Source organism: Podarcis melisellensis, assembly GCF_964234715.1.
Source record: "Podarcis melisellensis genome assembly, chromosome: 4".
Taxonomy (NCBI): domain Eukaryota; kingdom Metazoa; phylum Chordata; class Lepidosauria; order Squamata; family Lacertidae; genus Podarcis; species Podarcis melisellensis.
In genome coordinates, this window is record NC_138531.1 from 73,360,125 (window position 1) to 73,382,938 (window position 22,814).

General features: G+C 39.0%; 1 protein-coding gene across 18 annotated transcripts in view; it reads right to left on the reverse strand.

The window, feature by feature from the left end:
- ZBTB20 (zinc finger and BTB domain containing 20) overlaps positions 1-22,814 on the reverse strand; it is a 463,068-nt gene that overhangs the window by 406,076 nt on the left and 34,178 nt on the right. The window contains exon 1 of one of the 18 annotated variants that reach the window (XM_081908426.1): positions 9,413-9,431. The exons of the other annotated variants lie outside the window; for them this stretch is intronic. The gene's annotated coding sequence lies outside the window, so the exon portion shown is untranslated. Of the gene's footprint in view, positions 1-9,412; positions 9,432-22,814 lie in introns of those variants that run through there. 18 annotated transcript variants of the gene reach the window in all.

The following is a 22,814-nucleotide window of genomic DNA, read 5'->3' on the forward strand; positions in this document are numbered from 1 at the left end:
GCTCTCTTACCAGTCTGGCTCCAATACTAGAAGTGATCTGATCTGTGTCTTCAGGAAGAAATGGCAGTAAGGTGGAGTGTGTCCAGCTTCCCATCACCTGTACAACTTTATTGCACAAACAGATCTATTTATGCCCTGCTTTCTGTGAACACACTCAGCTGCCTTTATCACATCTCATGAGGACCCCCTCATACTTTTACAGCGTTTCACATTTGCATAGTCAGAGCACATTATATGTTGGTCCGTAGACATATATCTAGATTTCTAATTTTTTAACCTAATTGACATCTAAACAGCAGGTGAAAGAACCGAATTGGAAGGAAAGGTCACCTGCCTCATTTTGGAACCTTCATGCCTTCTTCTTCAAGTTCAAATACAGAGATAAATAGCTGGTCATAAACCATGGAAGAGGTATCTAGTAGCCAAACTAAGGATTCAAAAACATATAATTCATTTCAGTGATAAGTGCATTTAAACATTTCTGTCACAAGTACCTTGAAATATGGCTACATTAGCACATGAAAGTACCCTGATAGCCTGCTTTCAATAGTAACAGAGTGCTGTGTGAGAAGCATGTAAGGCTGGTGGTCAGCAACTAGAGAAAGATTCAAGTTAAAGATCAGAACCAAGACACATGCATGTCTTTTGGTATTTTGTTTTTAATGTTTTGCCCAACAGTTTTGGATTGGGACAATTCTTTTTAAAAAATAAAGTGAAAACTATTTGAATTCTCTCTCTCTCTCTCTCTCTCTCTCTCTCTCTCTCTCTCTCTCTCTCTCTCTCACACACACACACACACACACACACACACACAGCAGAGGGCAGGGGAAGGAATCTGTTGTATAATATGTACTGTTGACATTTTCTTGTAACCCAGAAATATTAAATTATAGCAATATTGCACAATACTAAAATGGGAGCAGAGAACCTAATGCATGCTTCCAGATTTTTAAGGATTATTCACCAATTCCTTCTGGTTGTGAAATATAACACTGTATTCAATCTTAGTTTCTTCAAACCTCATAACTGAGTGCTAAATGATTCACATACTTTGATTTGGAGTCAAACATACTACTACCCCCCCCCCCATTATCATTGATAATCCAAGAGGAAAGGCAATCTACAAATACAATACAAAACTTTATTAAAGATTTTCCAAGCAGCTGCAAGAATAAGGATGCTTTTGTGATGGCAACTTCAACTAAATATTTTTTTTTTAAATATTACAAAATGAATTTTACCAACGGCTTTGGTAAAAGTTTTGTTCCCTGAAAAATGTTGCTGAAAAATCATAATGGCTGTGACTTCTGCAAACATAGCAGAATTCTCAGTTTCTCTAGTTTCCTAAAGAATGTAAAAGGCCGCTGTATAAATAATTTATCATTATATAACCTATTTTAATAATGCACTTAAAAACAAAACTAAAGGCATTTCCTATTTTAAGTACATAGGACTTTTTTGTATGTTTGGAACAGCATGTTTTTGATTATTTAAAGATAACGTTCTAAGCTACATCTGAGTCACATAGCTACCATATTTTAGCAAACCACAACAAAAAGTACCTTATATTAACTATAGATGAGTAGTCAGTGAGTCAGAGAATACTTAAAAAGGGTTGGGGGTGGCAAAAGACAAGAGTCAGATATAAATGTTTTATTAGAGTTTTAAAGTTCAAAATATAGATAAGACTGAATTGGAGCACAAGACCAACAGACTGTTTTGTGGCTACAGCTTTCTCTCTTTATTGGATTGAAGTCTAACATACAGAAGGAGTGCTGGAACATAGTCAACAGCAACTTAACGTTTATTTTTATATTTTAGATTTATGGTTAGAAAACTATTTACAATTGTCACCTTAGTCCCACCACACCCCTCTAAGATATTAACAAACTAGTAAAGGTAAAGGTAAAGGTACCCCTGCCCGTACGGGCCAGTCTTGCCAGACTCTGGGGTTGTGCGCCCATCTCACTCAAGAGGCCAGGGGCCAGCGCTGTCCGGAGACACTTCCGGGTCACATGGCCAGCGTGACATCGCTGCTCTGGCGAGCCAGAGCTGCACACGGAAACGCCGTTTACCTTCCCGCTAGAAAGCGGTCCCTATTTATCTACTTGCACCCGAGGGTGCTTTCGAACTGCTAGGTTGGCAGGCGCTGGGACCGAGCAGTGGGAGCGCACCCCACCGTGGGGATTCGAACCGCCGACCTTTCGATCAGCAAGCCCTAGGCGCTGAGGCTTTTACCCACAGCGCCACCCGCATCCCAACAAACTAGTAGCCTCACCCAAAAATTGTAAATTTGTGGGAAGAGGCCAGTCAGACACTGGTATGATATTGCCAGCAAATATGTTTAGAGCAGGGGAAGCTGAAACCCAGAATAGTGGAAAAGCTTTGTCACAAAATAATAACTACAATATTTGCAATGTCAGCTGGACATCATCCAGCAGTAGACATAAAACTATGGAGAAGCTAAGAGGGAATCGTGTCTTAAATTACAACTAAATAGTCGGGAATTGCCTTGCACCAGCAACTTAATATGCATTAATGCCAACTGTAAGACAAATGCAACTTTTCTCATCTGCAGAAACTATTTCTGGGAATCGGTGTAATACAGCACTACCATGCTTAAAAAAACATATTGGTTTGACCCTCTGGGCCATTTTAGATAGGGCTACCATGTGTCCTGGACATAACCAAAATTTCAAAGGTAGAATTGACATCTGCGTGGAATTTCTGAAAAGCAGTGTTTTGTCCTGGATCTTAGGCAAGCCAATCAAAAAATTGCTTTCTTTGGCATTTTTGTAAAGAAAAGCTCAACAACTTTCGGGATGTCCTGGTTTTTACTTTTTGAAATATGGCAATCCTATTTTAGGCATAACAATCTCTTTCCCGTTCTATTATACAGTGTACCTCGGGTTACAGACGCTTCAGGTTACGCGATTTCAGGTTGCGCACCGCACCAACCTGGAAGTACCGGAACAGGTTACTTCCGTGTTTCGGCGCTCGCGCATGCAAATAACCACTAAGTCGCGTTTTGCGCATAAGCGCCAAATCATGAGCCACGCGTGCGCAGACATGGCGCTGCGGGTTGCGAACGTGCCTCCTGCACAGATCACGTTCACAACCCAAGGTTCCACTGTACCAAGAATTAGTGTTGTGCTTCTGTGCTCTCCATCCCCTTACCTCTAAGTTCATGCACCAGAATTAAGGACTTCCAAGACTTGCTTGACTATAGCTTCTTAATAGTTCACAATTAGGAAAGTGTAGTTTAATCGCAAGCCATAAAGTACCGGTATGTATGTTTTCCCTTTTGATGAGGGCAGTTATTTCAGCGACTGAGCAGCTTACATAGCCAGGCCCAGACTGAGAAAGTGCTTCTATGCACTTCCATGCACCCTCTCCTCCACAGTAGCTTCACATCCAGCTAGCTGGGCATTCTGGCAGTAGCTCTAAAGCTACTTCCTCTGAGTCTTCATCCAAGCACACTTCAGGCCCTGCAGCAGCGCAGAAACCTGACACGGTAGTAGTAGTGGACCTGCTGATATACTAATGTAGCAAATGTAGCAAATAAACAAATAATTCAAGAGTGCAAAGGATCTGGCTGCTGTCTTATATATGGACCCAATAATTAACATATCAAATTACTGTAATATGCTGTATGAAGAGATGCCCTGGAAGAACGCACCAGCCCAATTACTAGGTTTATTTGGTCCCAGGACTCATGTCTGACACATTTGAATTTGTCAGCGGTCCATTTTGAGGCACTCTACTCTGGTTCTAGAGTAGTTGAAGGGGTCCCTGTTTCTGTATGGACCCTCCAAATCCCATGATGGGTTTGCGGCCAGCAGCAGCAGCAGCAGCAGTGCATTTTCAATAATCGTGTCCTCACTTAGGAGCTGCCTTAATAGGAAGGCCTGGCAGGCTTTCCAGGAAACAACAAAGGATCCCCAACTTCATATTAAACTTGTTTTGGAACTGCTGCCTTACTGCTATCTTCTTTGGGGGGGAAAGGTTGTATGTTTTAGCAGTTCTTACCTTGTTTATCCCTATACAGTACACTGCTTCTGCACAAAGTTGGCTAAAGCAACCGCCCTAGAAAACAGATTCTAAACCACACTAGCAATTTTTTACTGCAGTACTACTGTGGGCCCTGCTCTGTCCATTGAAAGAAAATGCAAATGCATCATAAATGTGTGTGTACACACACACACACACACACACACACACAAATTAGTAGGGAGCAATTGACATATGCCCTCTCATAGCTATATGAATACTATATAGAACCCTGGTTATCCGGGCCAAGATATGATGCACAAACATGGCTAAATCTTTTTAAAATCAGACTCAGAAAACAAAGTAAAGGAAACTTCAGTACAGTATAACAACAACAAAAAAGGATTTCTTTCTTTTAAAAATATTGTTTGCTCTTTCTGAACCTCTCAGCCACCAAGGTGACAAACCTGTAGAAACTCAGCACAGAGGCACTAGCCCTAAAACCTTGTACTTCTATCTACAACACTCGCTCTGGTGAATCCAGGCTGTTTATTGAAAATAACAATGCCTGCTTTTGCAGAACAGGATTATCCAAACTCATAAAACGAAATGTGTCAGACAAAGGGATAAAAGGATCCTTATTCTACAGAGTTGAGCCTACAGTTGCCCATGCGTGCCAGAGGGGTGTGCCAGCAAGTATGGGAAAGATTCTCCTCAAAAGACTGGCTGGTGCACACAGACTGACATCCTTAGTTAGTAAGAGAAGCATTCTACTGAGACAGAAGATGAATAACTAGGTCTCTATAATGCAAATTTACAAAAGCAAACGTTAAAAAGGTGTTTGAGTATAGGCAAAGACTCTACATAGAACACAAACTAACCACAGTGGATATGCTTCCTTTCAACCACATTGCAAACACTCTGTTTAATAAATGCCACAATCAGTACTTTACCCAGTCCTTCCTGGACTTTCCACGCAGAAACAAACATGATTTACAAGATTCTCTTCGAAAGACTGGCTGGTACACACAAGCACAAAGTTAATCTGCTGTATACCAAGCTACCTCTTGTAGTGCAATCATGGAATGGAAAAGAACATCAATCACCTCCTAGTCCAACCACCTCTCTAAAGAATATATTTTTAAAATATATATATATGTTCTCTCTTTTTTTTTTACACCTGTAATTAAAAGGAGAAAAGGCTTCTTTGTCCCAATACTTAAATACATTTTACCTCATTGATATGGACCTTTTCTTGCACATATACTTACAGGTATATTCATACCTGTTCTAGTTCCCGAAATCTCCATTTTGGCTGACTGTCAAAGACTAAACCAGTGGTAACCAACATGATGCACTCCAGATGTTTTGGATTCCACTTCTGATTATCCCTAACTACTAGTCATGGTGGCTGAGGCTGATGGTACCACATTGGCTAACCCTGATCAAAGCCTATCACGTTCCATTCATATTGGGAGTTCCAGTTTCTATCCCATTTAATTAAGTTTCCCCTAAGCGAGTGTCCTTCAGATGTTGTTGGACTACAATTCCCATCATCCTCGACTATTACCTATGCTGGCTGGGCTATTGAGAGTTGAATTCCAGCAACATTTGAAGGACTACTGGATGAAGAAGACTGGTTTCAGTTAAGTCTTTCTCTCGTGCTTCAGAGGAGAATATACTAGGGCTGCCATCCAGTTCAGGAAATCTTAGTTGGCCAAATTAGTTATAACTGATTAAATATGCATATATTTGTAGATAACAAAAATAATAATTTTGAAGACATTTTTTATTATTATTATAATGCACATACATTTCACAGAAGGCACCATTTTGAAAAAGGCATTCCAGTACAGGGTAAATGTTTCTAAGTTGGTGTCTGCCCCAAGCAGTTTTTATAAGTACATACTGTATTGAAATGAATGTCAATTGGGGGTGCTTTTCATAGGGTGGAATGCTTTGCCTCAATTATGTTAACTCATTAAGAATTATTTAAACCCAGATTTAGAAAATGTATTGTTTAGTGCAAGGATGGGGAACTTGTGGCAAGGATGGGGAACATGGACTCCAACTTGGATTAGCCCCAGCCAGCATGAATATGGATCGTGGGTGTTGCAGTCCAGCAACATCTGGACTGCAACAACTGGTTACAGCATGTGGCTGAAGTCCTGCACACAGCTGGTTCTCATCTCATTGGATTCGGAAAATAAACAGAAGTGCTGTATGCTGGAGTAACGTCTGTTGGGGGGGGGGGAAATCCATGCTTCATAGATGTAAATTCAAATGAATTCAAAGGGAAATGCCTGTCCTAAGAACTTATACTTAGAAATCTAGTTATATTTTGCAATATATTACTTAGCAGTCTAATGCAGAAATGCAGAGATTATTAGTATCACATGATTTAAATTATTGCTTAATTTATTGCTTTCATACACTGTATTGCAGACAAAGCAAAGGTTTTAACTCTAAGAAATGATGAGAAATTAGCAAGATTTGGTGATATCCAAGTAAATCCTATTCAACACCACTGATTTCAATGGGTCTGCTCTGTAACTAGGCTGGCAATCACCCAATGTCTTAATTACTTGGCCATTTTTACATTTCTAGATCAGTAACTGGCCATCATGGCTTTGCATTATTTTGTTCTCACTTCACGTCTTAGGTATCCTATAAGGTAGTTTTCAGAAACAGGGCTGCTGTAAGGGAGAAAAGTAGTTAAAACCATGAAAATAGTAGTAACTGGCCTTCTTCCTCAAGCTTCCAATGATTTTAAAATATTATCTCAATAATAAATGCAAGTTTTCAAGCCAAGGATTTCTTGTTAATCAGTATAGAGGAGACTATACAGAGAAACTGAGTAATATTATTCCAATGTCTAAAAGACCTGAATCAAGCAAATAAATATTCAGTTCAGAGAAAAAAATAGTGCTGCACCAGCAAAGTACAGAACTGGTTGCCTTGTGCCAGCAATGCTAGCCAATTCAGGATGTCAAGTTAGTACCCCGGAATAGTTCAGATCCATTATTCAGAGACAGCCGATATTGGTAGATATGTAGTCGTGGCACCAAGCAAAAATGCTACAGTACACAAACATAGAAAAAGAATATGGACAATCTGCACAACAATCACATGGGAATTTTGAGCACTGAAGAGATACCCATGCCAGCACAAACCTTCATACCCTGATACACAACAGTTATCTGTTACAATGGCAATGTGGATGACGGAAAGGTCTGTTGCACAGAGCACCAATGGGATAATAACATCTGAATACCATTTGTTGTCAGGCTAGAGCGAGCAGACAGCATCCTAGGGCAGTGCCTGGGGGCCGAATGTCCCGTCACGGCCCACCACCAACATGTGGAGTGGCAACATGTACATATAGTGTATTTACACTGCATGAAAAATGCTTTGGGGTACTTCGTAATTAAAAGTTTCTGCTCACATTTTTACTGCTTGATAGCAACCATCTCCTAATTCTATTTCAACCCAGAATATCACAAGAGAAACAGAAACCATGGGCAAATAGTGTGAAGTTGACCACAGAACTATAAACCATGTGCTCCAAGCCTCAACTCTAGAAAGACAGGCCTCCAAACAAATGAGAGCTACAGCCACCAAATTGTTGAGAACCATCTTCAGTACCTTGTCCGGAATCAGTTACAATCTGTGACAGAGGCTTTAGTGGTGTGGATCCACTACATTCTGCCAGCAATGGCTTTTGAATATGATGGCAGTCACTTGCACACTTGCCAGGACTTTGTACCAAAGTTTGATGATCCATCATATCAAAAAAGCTACTGAGAGGTCAAACAGAGTCAATAGAGTGGTACTACCCCCTCACCCATTTCCCAGGAAATGTTGCTCATCACAGTGACTAATCCAATATTCGACCCAGCCCCAGGCCAAAAGCCAGACTCAAAAGGATAGAGTTGTCCAGAACTAATGCAACATGTGTCAGACAGCATAAATGCACAAGATAATTTTATTCATATCATAAAAATAGATCTTGCATCATTTAAAAAATTCTTTTATAAATTTATATCCTTTTCATTCACTTCAAAACACGAAGCAGCTAACAGCATAGAAATTAAAGCAGCAAAACAACATAAGTATTATAATAACAAAATATTGAAATTGTCTGTTTGCGTTTTAATCGAATGTGTTTCCATGAGACTAGAAGTCAGTAGCTTTTTGTTATAAAACAACCATGGAAATGAAAGGCAATCTATGGTGGATATAGGCCTGGGGGAAAGACCCCTAAAGTTTGCTTCATGACCACATGGTACCCAAGTCCAGAAACACGAGAGAATGTTACCTTTAAAACGTTGTTACTTCAGATCACAAAGAAATATTCCAATTAGTGAGGAAACAGTCAGTATGTATTTGGCTATCTAATTAAAGGGGGGGGGGTCAACACACAATGCACTTGACTAAGGGACAGGAATCCCTTTTTGCACAATAGTCTTAATGGCTGATTACTCTTCTGTGATAGATATGGACTGTATCTACATTTATAAAAATGAACTCTATTTCTGGGAGCAGCTTATGAAGAGGTTTAAAAAGGCAATAAGGAACATATATGACAAAAACAACAAGGGAGCCCAGCCCCTATAGAAGCACTCCTTTACAAATGAAGAAATCTGCATGGTTCTTTATCATCAAGGGTTTACCCATTTATTTGGCTAATCATTAAAATGGCTAAACAGACCTCTAATTTGAAAATAAAAACCGATTGATGCAATCACAAACAAGTTCTAAAATTGCAGTTTATTAAAAAGAAAAAAAGGAAATCTTGTCTAATCCAAAACACACTCACAGTTACCTTTTTCTAATCAGAGCATTCATTTCTCCTCATTATGATCTCACAAGCACATTAAAATCTTATTAACATTAATTACTTCTGAGCATCTATGCATGAGCAGCGACAGGCTTGCGTACGTGTATGTGTGTGTGTGTGTCTGGATCATATCTACATTTATATACCTTGCTGCACTTTGCTTATAAAACATGTGAAAATATTGCTGCTAACACCAATTAGCTAATTTCACGCACACACAGATAGTAACCTGCTGTCTCGCTGCACAGCTTAATAAAGACCAGCAGACAGATGGACAGACAAACATACACAAAAAAATCATCCCGACACTTCCTGATGCAAAAGCTTTTTTAAAAAACAACAACACACACAGCCTGACACCTCTAAGAGTGCAAATTTAAGCCGCCAAAATCTGCAAAAGGCACACATTTTTAAAGAAGCATTTTTTAAAATGCAACACAGCCAATATCCTGTTTTCTCACAAATGAGTGCCATGATAAATTGATAAAGACAAAGAAAAATCTGGCAAACAGACAAGCAGCACACTCACACACATACAGTGACAGAGAAACAACATGGCAGATTAAGGGATAAATATCTTACCAGTTGATAATAAGAAAAAGAGGCAACCCTCTCCCGAAATACATATTTACAAGCAAAATTACATTTTGATATGACATGTAACTTTCCCTTCAAGCAAAGAGGGGGAACTAGAGTGGATTCTTGTTAGATTTATATTGCAGTCATTCAAGAACATGACGAGGGTAAGAGGATGTCATCTATTCCATTATTTTTCCATGGGCTGGCTCTGTCCCACAATGTGGTCAGTCTGCCTTTTGGCTTCCTTGGAAATATTCTGAAACTGATTGCTTAAATGACTTCTACACAATTTGCCAGCTTTCAGCTTTTGCCTTGTTTCTGCACCTCCCCACAGATTACCAATGACCACTATGGATATTTATACTAGTAACCTGAAAGGGAAGATGTGAACTGAAAATTGTGCATTAACAGTGGTTTGAATGTCCAGAAATGAAAAACAGTTACCAGTCAATAGAAAGGATTAGGTGAGCTGGAAACCAAATATCCCTACCTAAACTATATATCAACATCATGTTCTCAGCAAGATTATTATTATTTATTAGTGGTTCTCTTTCTGAAGTCATCTTCAAAATCAGCAACTTGTGGTGATTTTCTGCACAAACCATGCCATGCACCATGCACCCTTAACCCCTGTGCGTATAATCACATGGTAATGAACAAGGTAATGTATCGAACCTTCTTTTACCTCCCAAGAATTGCAGATACGGTGTATCTTTATATTCAACTGTATGTAAACAGTGGACAAATGAGTTTCTCAACAAGCACATGTAGCAACTATTTTGGTGTTAGAGAGTACAAGAAAAAAATGTAACAGCTTGTTGTGTACCAACTTCTAGCATTTGAAGTGTCCTTAACCCTAAGCCACTCTGCATATGTTCTCCCACAATTCAAAGAAACCCTACTTTTTCCACTTGGCTATAATACTTCTAATAATAATAATAATATCTCCATATACTATTCAAAAGGCTTAAGGACATGCTACCCTGCTGAAAGCTGAATTTTTATAGACATCAATAGAAGGCTCGTTCTTATTTTTCAGTTCCACAGATTTGTATGATCTCAAAATTGGACTGCATCTGTATCATAATAGCACCTCCAACACAGAAGGGCTATAATAACAGCTCTAACACACTTGGGGCTTATGTTTGCAAGCTCCAGATTTGCAGATTTGCAGCAACATTATACCATGGGAAAATCTGGCACTCAAGTCACACACATTAATAAAGGTAAAGGGACCCCTGACCAGTAGGTCCAGTCGTGACCAACTCTGGGGTTGCGGCGCTCATCTCGCTTTATTGGCCAAGGGAGCCAGCGTACAGATTCCGGGTCATGTGGCCAGCATGACTAAGCCGCTTCTGGCGAACCAGAACAGCGCACGGAAACGTCGTTTACCTTCCTGCCTGAGCGGTACCTATTTATCTACTTGCACTTTGACATGCTTTCGAACTGCTAGGTTGGTAGGAGCAGGGACCGAGCAATGGGAGATCACCCCGTCGCGGGGATTCGAACCACCGACCTTCTGATCAGCAAGTCCTAGGCTCTGTGGTTTAACCCACAGCGCCACCCGCGCCCCCAAGTCACACACATTACACCAACAAATTTCTCCAAAATACCGCCAAGTGCTGCCACTGTAATATGTAGCCACAGGAATGAAGAGAATTTGCCTTTTAAATTAAAAATAAACTTAATTTTCAGTAATTAACTGAGTTTCAATATTTTTGAAGAAATGTTGTCTCAAAGTTACAGTTTAGGGATATCACATATGACATCTAGGTTATGAAGCTACCATCAGTTCTATGGCTTTGAGCAAGCATTCAAGAAAACCACCTCCAAATTATTTTTTATTCCTTGGCATAAGGCCAGGATTCAAGTAGTCAGTATCCAGAACTGAAGGGTGTGCAATCCAGCTGAGGGCTCCTGAGATCAGTGGTCTGAACTGAAAATTGGAGAAGCCAAAAGCAGAATGCAGTGTTGGAAAAGGCCTGGCTACTAGTATTTATACCAGGACCAGCCAATCTACAGGCTTAACAACAAATGCCAGATGTGTGGATTGATATGGCATACCTTAGTTCCCTTCTATGCCTAAAAAAGATATCCAAGGTTTGAATGCACATAGTCTACTGTAGCTCATCGGGCTAAATCCCAGCCTCAGCTTTTGAAGTTTCCAATTCCTGGAATCCTTGCGAGACCTTCATCCAATCTCATAATTAGGCAACTGACTTTCCAATTATATATAGCAGCTATGAAAGTCAAGCTAGTTCTTCCCCCAAAATATGATTCAATGTACACTTTTGTACGTTCAGTGTACTTAGTTCAAGTGATGCCTAAAATTGGATGTTAGAATTAAATATATCCTTCTGATATAATGCATATACACACACCCATATAGTTCAATAGATTCAATACATAGACCTACTGTTGTTCAAACTGGGTGATGCATTTGGATCCAGGAGACCTGGGTTCACACTCAGATAATCAATGGTTGTACAGGTTGGTCTAAATAAGTCACATCTTGCAATTGTCTGCAATGTGTAAAAATGCATTGGCTGTATATCTATCACTATTCTGAACAATCACATGGACGCATCTTAAATGCAAACTAAAGTAAAATAAAAGGAATATAAATGACTACTGAAGATATTCCGTTGCTCTTTATCTTTCCAGAAGATATACTGCTGAACACAACATAAATCAGATTCAGTGAGCAACCAGTCCACCTATAACATCTGCATCCATTACAGAAGCTAATAAAATGAGAATGTTTAACAACTTTCATCCTAGCTTTTACAAACTTGACAATTACTAAAAAGTGGAGAATACATATTAGAAGCAAGTTTAAGTAAATATAATGTGTTTCATAATCCTTCAAACAAAAAGTCATTCCTGAAAATGGTTGCAGCATTCAACACATCCAAGGGTAGCAATTCATGTCCATTTGAACACATAACTGTTTCTTCCTGTTTGGTCTCAAATGGGTATTTGAACAAGGCCCAGTAACAGGCACAGTCCCTAATGAAAAATAAGGTAATGGCTGGAAGTAGTCTGAGATATGTAGGTATAGAGTGGTATACAAATTTTTAATAATAATAGTAAATGGGAGATCTGCATCTCCCAGATATTTTGAGAAGTGGGAATGAGTAGAGAGGGCCAGTGATCTCTAATGTAGAAATAAGCACTACATGTGGGTGGGTGCGGGTGCATGCATGCGTGTGAACATTTCCCTTCCAGTTGTTGTTTTTAATCAGTAGTGCCTGTTGTAGCTGCTTAAGTGATACATCTCCCTGTCCAGTCCATTCCTTGTATGCCCTCTATTACTACTTGCATATGGTCATTCTCCATTGATAATTCAACACAGACAAGCAAAGAAAACCTCTCAGTATGTTGCCTAGAAAATTCTTTGGTTCTCTTATTTTCTTTGAAATGAGCGACAGCTACATCTACCTAGTGAATGGAGAACAACACATTTAGGCCCCATACTCTTAAATGCGAGAAGGCACAGTGCTACTTTTCTTTCATTAAAATAAGCATAGCCACAATCGGCTTCCATACAGTCCAGTCAGACTTTCCATCCTTTGTTATCAAAGAACAGGAAAAGAAGGATTGGACCAGCTCTCTGTAGAATTCTCTTCTTGGCATAAAGGTCTCAAAACCTGCTCTGCAGTCCAGTAGGCAATTATGATTGTAGGAAAGCCAAATGAATAACTTCAAAGGATGGTTGGAAAAGTTATGCTAAATACACTGAACGTGGTTTTTGTTTTTGTTTTTTACACTACAAGCAGAAAAACAGCCTGGAGAAAATCAGCACTCTATTAAAAGAATAAAGTACTGAACATTCTAGCAAGTCATTAAGAGGCTGCAATCCCAAGCAAACTTACTTGGATGTAAATAAATCTCAACAAACTGAATGGAACTTGCTTCCAATTAGAATTGGTCTGTAAAGTCTGAGAAATATACATATGCCTAAAATGAAAAAGGACTGCAAAGTTTCATGTCACAGTTTCTGTGTTGTGAGGTGCAATTCCTGTCTATCCTTTAGTGAACTGCTGTCTGGTAAACTATTGGGTCCATATAAGGTTTTTCCTTTTGTAAGATTATATCCTTCCATCTAGCAGAGAAATTGAAAAAGACTAAAGCGATTGATACTCATAAAGTATTCTGAGATTCCTGGTTAAACACTGCTGTAGAAGTGTAACTTCAGTTGTTATGGGCAGCTACTCCTGTTGCATCAACACGAACATATCCAGTTATCTATCTTGTTCCATTCTCTGGCTCAGCTGATAAGAGGTCTCCATTTTCAAATGCTGCTCTGGCCCTTTCTTGTTTAAGAATGTGGAAGATCTAACCAATCAAAAACGGGTCTAAGAAGGGTCAATATTTCTTTAACAGAATCTAGGGCTAATTATTTGTTGACTGCTTGCCTATTACAGTTATATATTTCCAACATCTCAAAACTGGGAAAGTTCCCCTTAAAGTTTGTGATAGTTATACTTTTATACATAACTATTTAACACCAATTCCAGGGTTTTTTTTCCCCTTTTCATTGCTATGGGAATTGGAAAACAGATAATCCCTATTTAAGTAGCACACCAGAGACAAAAATAGCTTAAAATGAACAAGTACAAATCTCATCATTACTGTGGAAGATCAAGGTTTAAAAGATATACTGATGTTGATTTGAAATGAGCCATCAACTTCATTTGCTGGTGGTTTTTATTGTTGGAAGGAACGCCATAGAGGTTCCACAAAGAAGCGCAAAAATCTGCTAGCTTTGTAAGCGAAAGCCATGTACGGTAAGTTGTTTCTTCTTCAAATTTGGCAGGCTGCATAGCCGTATGACCTTCACTCTCAGCCCTACTGACAATCAGTGGGTGAATTTTTATCTGCAATGAAAGCTCTAGCAGTAAAATTGATTAAAACTTTGCCTCATTTACAACAGATTGCTCTTTGTATTTGTAAAATGAGAATTCTAATTCATATTTTTTTTACATATCATTTTTCTATCCATCAATTTGTAACACCATTGTTTTCATTTTTAAAAATTGATCCTGCTTTTCCTTCATGAAGAGAAACCACAGAAGAAATCTGCCTGCTCTTTTTTTGTACGGGTAGTAAAGTTTTCAATCCTTACTTTTTCTACAGAAATGTTCTTTTGAAACATCCACCTAAATGCAAAATTCTCAAAAAACTACACATTTTTTTCTTATAAATAATCATTGCTTTCAAGCTTGTAATTCTAATTAAAATCAGACATTGAATAGTTAACTTATTACAGAGCATTAAAAAGTTGATAAAAAGTATCCTTCTGCTGTTATTTTTTCTCTTCTCCAAGACATCTGAAGAGGTTCAATTTTTTTTATTAGACTTATACTCTCATTTTTGTCCGAAGACCTCAGAGCAGACCTCAAAAGTCATATTAAAGTTACAGCATGCCTACATTTCTAGGTTGTATTAACTAACACCTGTAATCAAATCTGCTGCCAATTAAAAAGAAAACTTCAGGTTTGCATTATCATAATCTATAAATAGGCAATCAATCAGCTGATAATTATAATATACAAGTTGAAGAATGAGTAAAAGAGCTTACCTATTAGTCTGAGAAAAGAATTCTAGTATTTCTCCTAAACTTTGAGAACCTTTGCCATATTCAACCTGTCAATACTGAAGCTGGCTAAAAACATTAAAGTGTACATGAGAAGACTCACACACAGCACTAGCTGAAACCCTCCTCATATATGCTTCTTAGTCTGTTGGTTGAATGCAAGGAAGTTTAGCAAAAGAAGGTACAGTACACAGTTAAAAAAAGAATTAGTCTTCAAACTAACTGACAAAAAAAAAAATACAAATCACTCAGGCCAGATGGCATTCACCAAAAAGTTCTTACAGATCTCAAATGTGAAATTGCAAGACTATTCCAATAAAATATGTAACTTGTCACTAAAATCTGCCCTTTTGCAAAAATCTGGATAGTGGCCAACACAATACTATTGTTTTAAAAGATAATTGGTGCATGTTTTAGTAGAAAATTACAGACCTGTCAGCTTTATATCTGTTCCGCATAAACTGATGGTAACTATTGTTAATGGCATAATTTTTAAACACTTTGAAGAACAAGCCTTGTTGATAAAGTATCAGTACGGCTTTGACAATGGTAAATCTTTCGTCACCCTCTGGGATTTGTCCAGTGTGTCAACAAGCATGCAAACAGGGATAGATCTTCAATAAATAAATATACATTTATTTATTTATTTATTTATTTATCCATTCATTTATTCGTTCGTTCGTTCGTTCCATCATCCATTCAAAGTACCATATCAAAATATTCTTTCAGCACCTCAACAATTATGAAGACAGATATTCTTATAGATTTGTAAGAAACTAGTTAAAACACTATAAGCACAAGACAGGAATAAATGGCCAGTTTTATGTAGCATTTTCTTTCGTCTTGAATTATAGCCTCAGAAAACTATCATATGGAGGTGCAGAGCTTATGGTAGAGGAACTGTCACATCCTGACTTTTTCCAGGCTTGTGCCAGACAGGGCAGAAGGTGAGGGGTGGTGACTTGTTTTCTTTTTATTTGATACTAATGGAAGTGAAAATAATGAAGCCTGCTACAAAGCTCCTGTGGCTTCTCCCCATACACCTTGTCTTGGGCATGTTTAGTGAAGGAGAATATTCTGGATCATACACATCTAAGGCCTTCCCTGATCCAGCCCAATGCACCACTGTACATCCCTTAGTAACAGAGCACGGATAGGAGTGATTGTATTGGAAAGCTCTGCTGCCATCCAGGGACAATCTCCGGCAGCAGACCTCCCTCTCTGAAGTTAACTCCCCTCTCTACTCTTCCCAGGGACAACAGAACACCTTGTTCATGATTAGCAAATTACAAGTACAGTAGAAGGTGCAACTTACCCTAGGAGAATTTCAATACAATAAACCATGCGTAGGCCCAAACTAAGGCCCAGGGGCCGGATCCAGCCCAATCGCCTTCTTCATCCATCCCACGGACGGTCCGGGAATCAGCGTGTTTTTACATGAGTAGAATGTCTCCTTTTATTTAAAATGCATCTCTGGGTTATTTGTGGGGCCTGCCTGGTGTTTTTACATGAGTAGAATGTGTGCTTTTATTTAAAATGCATCTCTGGGTTATTTATGGGGCATATAATCTGTTCATTTCCCCCTCCCCCCAAAATATAGTATGGCCCCCTACAAGGTCTGAGGGACAGTGGACCGGCCCCCTGCTGAAAAAGTTTGCTGACCCCTGCAATACAATATATTTTGCCGTGTGTGTATATTTAGTATGGACTTTGTATGGCACATTAAAAAATATTATTCCCAATTAATAAGTAGTTGGCTGAGGCAGACGAATGAAAGAGGAGCAAGTATTCTATTTCCACGAGAAATAAGTTGCTTCTCCTGACATCCAGGATCCAGCCAGCCAGTTCGAGTTTCCAGAATCATCAGTTCAGTTTCAGTGCTGTGCAGATAGGGGAATACAGCCCGCCAAGGTGGCATCACCAATCTCATATGGTTGACCAGGGCAGCCATACACAATTTCAAATTTGTAACAGCTCACCTGTTTTATACTTTGATGGTAAGTAGGCATACTTGTAAGCAAGTTCCTTTGAAACAACAGAGAGCTAGTTTTCATGTAGATTATTATGGATTTGGTTGTCAGAAGAGCAAAAGGATTTTTTTTAAAAAAACATGCAACAAAAGCTACCAGGGGGAAAAACACACCAGATTTATTACCAATGAACACCGTGGCAAGAAAAACAAAATGCTTTAGTGGAAGATTACAGGAAAATTTAACAAATCCTTACATTCAGATAAATATATTCTTAAACACATTCTTAAATAATCAGTATAGTTTAGCAGAACATAATGTGAAAAATATACTCCAGACTTCTGAACTAGGCAGGAGCAGCTGCTTTCACAGCAGTGAAACATTTCAGGCCGAACTGTACTGGCTCATAGGACAAATGGTTTAAAGTCTGTATGGCGCAGAAAGAACCCGCGTTTTTAGGAAATGTCAGCATCTTCTTTTTTTGAAAAAAACAAACCCACTTTCTGTCCAATTGGAGCGAGATTTGAAACCTTAAAAATTTGGCAGCTCTGGCTTGATTTTTTAAAATGAAATGTTGGAAGTTATGAAACAAGCTGCTTGGACCTCATACAGTTCGTTCATGAGTCAGCACCAACTGGACTTTTGAAACAGGTTTCTATTGGTTCTAACAGTACTTATTGTCAGGATTATGGCAGTACAGGTGCCAAATTCAGGAACCCTTGATGCCAAATCCTCTGTTTCCAGGCAGAAAACAACAACAACTGGCCTAACATGCACCAAACTCTATTGTGACCTCCAGAAACACCAAAGCGAAAGAGCTCATTCTCCATCGCCCATTTATTTTGGGAAACCTGCCATAGGAGTGGAGACAATTCAATACACCATTAGCTTGGAAGATTGCATCTCTGTGATGTCAGACATGCAAATGGGAAGTGAGAGACGACATTGCCCATAGGAAATAATATTTTAGCAACCAACCAAGGGAGTGGAGAAAAAAATCCTAAAGCATTCTTGCATAGTTAACTCTAGCCAGCAGTTCTGTAGAAATGCAGAATGTTCTTTGATGACTTTACGAGTCCAGTGCAAGTCAGATCTCAGATGCAGAAAGCAAAATGTTGATAAGTCCTTTGGCTACATGCAATACTGAATGGGGGCAGTGATGGTGGGGCAGATGCCAATTGCTATATTATTATAATGCATTCAGCGCCAAAATGTCCCAGATATCTAATCTAAGGCAAGTGAAGTAACAAATACACAAGAAAGAAAGGGGGGAGGACACCTATAACTTCAAGCTTAGTGACAGAAGATCCTGCTGCGGGGGAACAAAATAGAGAATTCAAACTACTCAAGGGTGAGAAGAGACTCCAACACTTACGTAGCCAGCAAGAAACTAGCCTGTTGAACAAAGGTAACATTGATGTTAGTTGCTCTGCCCACTTTTGTGGGCCTCTGAAGTTTGGCCAGAAGGAAATGAAGCCCTTGGGCTGAAAAGATTCCCCACTCCTGTTTTAAGCTACCTGGGACCAGAAAATACAATCAGACATTAGGTAGACAGATAGAGAGCAGCTTTTCTATAGCTGTACCTTGTATTCCTCCTAAGCAATATCTGTCTCGTGCTTTCTTTACTATCTTTTGATGCCCAGCAAATTCACAATCAAATTATAAGTCACCTGTGTTCACAGATGTCTTCTGTGATTTGTTGTTAACCTGTTTAAGAATATGAAGCTCCATGAGGAGCCACACTTTGGGTCAATGTTTTTATAGCGCTGGCAAGCAACAGATCTGTTTAGGGTTATGTTGTGGTTTTTTTACTGTGTAATGTATAATACTTAAGTGTAATACAATTATATATTTTAAGTGGGTATAAATTATCAATAAATAAAAATCCCTACAGATCGGAATGAAAACTGAATGAGGGAAAATTTTGAGAGGCCCTGGCTTCAGTTTCTTGCAGTACTGTACACAATTATACATTTCTAACGCTGGTTCCTAATCTTTTCTGCCTCTTGAAGTCACACCATCTCCAGTTGTGGTGTAACTAATCTTGGTTCCACCACAGTACTGTATTTCACTTTTTGTACTAGAACATACAAGGTTGCAGCACTTACACCCCTTTTGGCTATCACGTGTCCTTTAAGCCTGTTGCTCATGTATTGCTCAGGTGTTGAAGAACACATACGGGTATAAACTGAGGAGACAGCCTGGGGCTTCATGTGAAGGCCCTGTCCCTAAAGGTCCTGTCCCCACTGGTTCTAGCTCCAAACTTTGCATGTTGCAGCTGGAAAGTTGAAGAGCTTTCAGCTGAACCCACTCAGAATCCTTCCTACAATATGGAATCCTGCACAATCTCAATCACTGAGGGGAATCTAAACGTATTCAACCAAACAATGGAAGAATCCCAGTCTAGGCCGTCTCAATCATTGTAGGAAAGGACAGGGGTAGAAACAGGAACATTGAGGGTGGGGAGTGCACAGCCCCTCCACAATTTAAGCCCTCAAATGTTCGCTGAATGTCTGAAGAGAGCTTCTGTTTTGTTCCCGATCTAGCTAACATGCTCCATTAACACTTCCTTCTTGCTGGTTAGCAATTTTCAAAACAAGCACATATTTCATAGCATCATAGAACTGCATAATTAGAAAGGGACCTTGAGGGTCATCTAGTACAACTCCCTGCAATGCAAGAAACCTGCCTACAGCCATCCCTGGGTGGGCTTGAACCACCAACCTTCTGGTTAACAGTGAGATGTACTGACTCATTGCGCCACAGAGATGTCTCTGTTGAAGTGAGATTAAGGGGACCTCAAAAACAGGAATAGCATAGTAAAGGACAACCTCACATCAAAAGCACTCTTGACTGAATGCTCCCACTGAGTCACAAGTTATGTTTGGTCATGCTGCAGAGCAGATGGACATAGACCAGCTCTGCAGCTGAATCAAATGTATAATTGGAGCAAATCTGTAGATTTGCACCAGTACAAACACTGCCTTAGATTTAACAAAACAAACCTTTACATTCTCCCATATTTTATCATCTCCAGGCTTTTCTACTCAAATCCCATCTCCTTCCTAAGACACCTGCAGCTTATCAGACAACAGTACACCATTATCTGTTGTTTTTTAATATAGTGGCCCCTATACTGTCTCTTATAAACCAAAGCAAACAATATAAGTGTGGGAACTTCGCCCAAAGTTTTCAATCCTATCTTGATAGCACATTTATAAGTCTGCCTGGAATTTGAAAACAACAAAGTTTCTCAAAGACCTGTATCTAGAGGGTGTGCTTTTTTAAACTAGAGAAAAGCACAATGTCAGTAATCAATTAGTTTCAGGGGTTATGAATAGCCTGGATACTGTGAAATGCAAGCATCTGTATTCAGTGTTCCTTCCTTCAGTCATATCATGCTAATGACCTATCACTACAAACCTGCTCAAAAATAAAAATGTATGTTGAAGAAATTCCACCCAGGACTGTCCAATCCTCTGAATGGCTACCTCAGTTATGTCCCTCTAGATTCAACAAGACTTACAAACTTAATTCGTTCCAAAGGTCTGTTCTTAACCCGAAACTGTTCTTAACCTGAGGTACCACTTTACCTAATGGGACCTCCTGTTGCTGCCGTGCCGCCAGCACGTGATTTCTGTTCTCATCCTGAGGGAAAGTTCTTAACCCGAGGTACTACTTCCAGGTTAGCGGAGTCTGTAACCTAATGTGTTTGTAACCAGAGGTACTACTGTACTCCCATGTAAATGAGCTAAGGACTGCAATCTAAACACAACAGGGCAGGGGGAAATACTGACTGGAATGCAATAACTTTTTGTAAATGTGTATCAGAATTGTGATTGAGCTACACTATCAGCAGCGGCACAGAGACCTCACTACAACCAGACAATGATATTTAGGTAAACTCAACCATTGATTGTGGAGTGTTCATATTTTAGTGAAACAAAAGCTTCCATTCATAATGGTTTAATTTAAACATAAAATTTCAAACTTCAAATAATAGAACTTTCTTAATCGACATCCTTCATCTTGCACCTATTCTTGACCTATTATTCCATGGTTTGCTTTAACTATAGTTTAGTTTCGAGTCATAACTGGGGCCTACTACAATTAGAGACAAGGTAATCACAGTTGCCTCAAAACCAAGGGTTCAAACCATGATTTGGAGAAATCCTAGATCTCTAACCACAGTTATCAGATGTAAGACTATAACTATGGTAGGATGGGGAGATTCCTGTACAAATAGGGTGGGGGGAGAAGAGGGAGCCAATAGGCATAAACAAGATCTCTCCAGATCATGGTGTAGAGATTGGAAACATCTGAATTGACCATTACTGGTTAAACTGTATGCACTGCATATCCTTACGCTGCTTACAATTCAGAAGAATTAATATCACTTAATTTTTAAAAATTCAAATTGAATAAACTGAAACTTGAACAAGGCATCCAATAAGGGAAAGTGGGAATTGATTTCATCATTTTTGCCGCACACGTTTAACAGAAAAACGAAGCTAAATCAGAACACATTTGCTATTAAGGATGCCTGTTTAACGGTCTATGATATTTGCAGAACAAGTACAGCAGAGACAGCAGCAACAAAAGCATATGCCCTATGAAAAACTGAATATGGGTTACTACTAAGTGAGAGACAGCAGACTCAAAGCAAAGAGAGAGAGAGAGATGTCAAAAGACAGGCCTCCTTCCATTCTCATTTAATCAAAGCCATACAATTAGTAGATGTCCATTGTTCCTTACATTTGATTTTATACTCAACAATGGATGCAATAAAATATAATAAAATATAATTAAGAGGAGCCAAGTCACCCTACTTGATTTCAGTGGCATACGGATTTGTACCCATTATGTTTTGAAGCTACCCATGCCTTAGCTATGCCTTCAAAAGCTCCAAGCTACATACTGTTCGTCCTGTGACTAATGAAAACTGGATATGTCCATTCCTTTCACAATTCCTTCTACCTATTTCACAATACCCTCAGCCCCTGCTGGCCTTCTTAGAATCCTGGCAAAAACAAACACTTCAATTAATTAGTGCTAGAGACTGAAGCACGATTACAATGAGGAAAGAAAGGATCAGGCCCTAGTGGTACAGGATAGAAAAATGTGTCCTAAAAAAACAAACAGCAAGCATTAGTTTTCAGCAAAAATTTCAGAATACTGAAAAATAAGCAAGACTATCCAGAACACATTGCAGTTAAGTTGAATGGGTCCCAAACCTGAGAAGAAACAAACTCTTACCTCAGTATGTAACTGGAAACCATGGCATAAAAGCGTCAAGATCTACTTTATCATACTACAATAACATCGCTATTGAAGAAAGCCTATTAGAGAAGAGAGCATATTTAAATCATCATCATCATTTATTGGTTAGGGTTTGGGTTTTTTTGTTTTTTTGTTTTACTTTGTGTTTACTTGAGCAGGACATGCATTTTATATGAGGCCAGTTTCACTTTTGCATATACTGGTAGTTTCCCTGCTGATGCTGGAACTGAATTGCCAATACTATGCAGACAGAGGAGATGCTGGGTTTGTTTTTTGGTTTGTTTTGTAACATAAAAAATTAAAAGTGTTTAATATATATTTTTTAAAAATAAATAACTTGGAATAAACTAGAACCATTTGTTGTTTTTTTTAAGCTCCTCTCGGCCACAAGTATCTTTGCTGTGCTGCCGTAGAGAAGTCCTATAAAATTACATAAGGATGAAACTGATCAAGAAGGTCACTTTTTTCATCTTTTTCTGAGCAGAATGTTTCATGTAACAGCTCTCCTTGAAAATTACTAAGGCTTTTTTTTAAGAGATGCAGAAAGGATATTTTA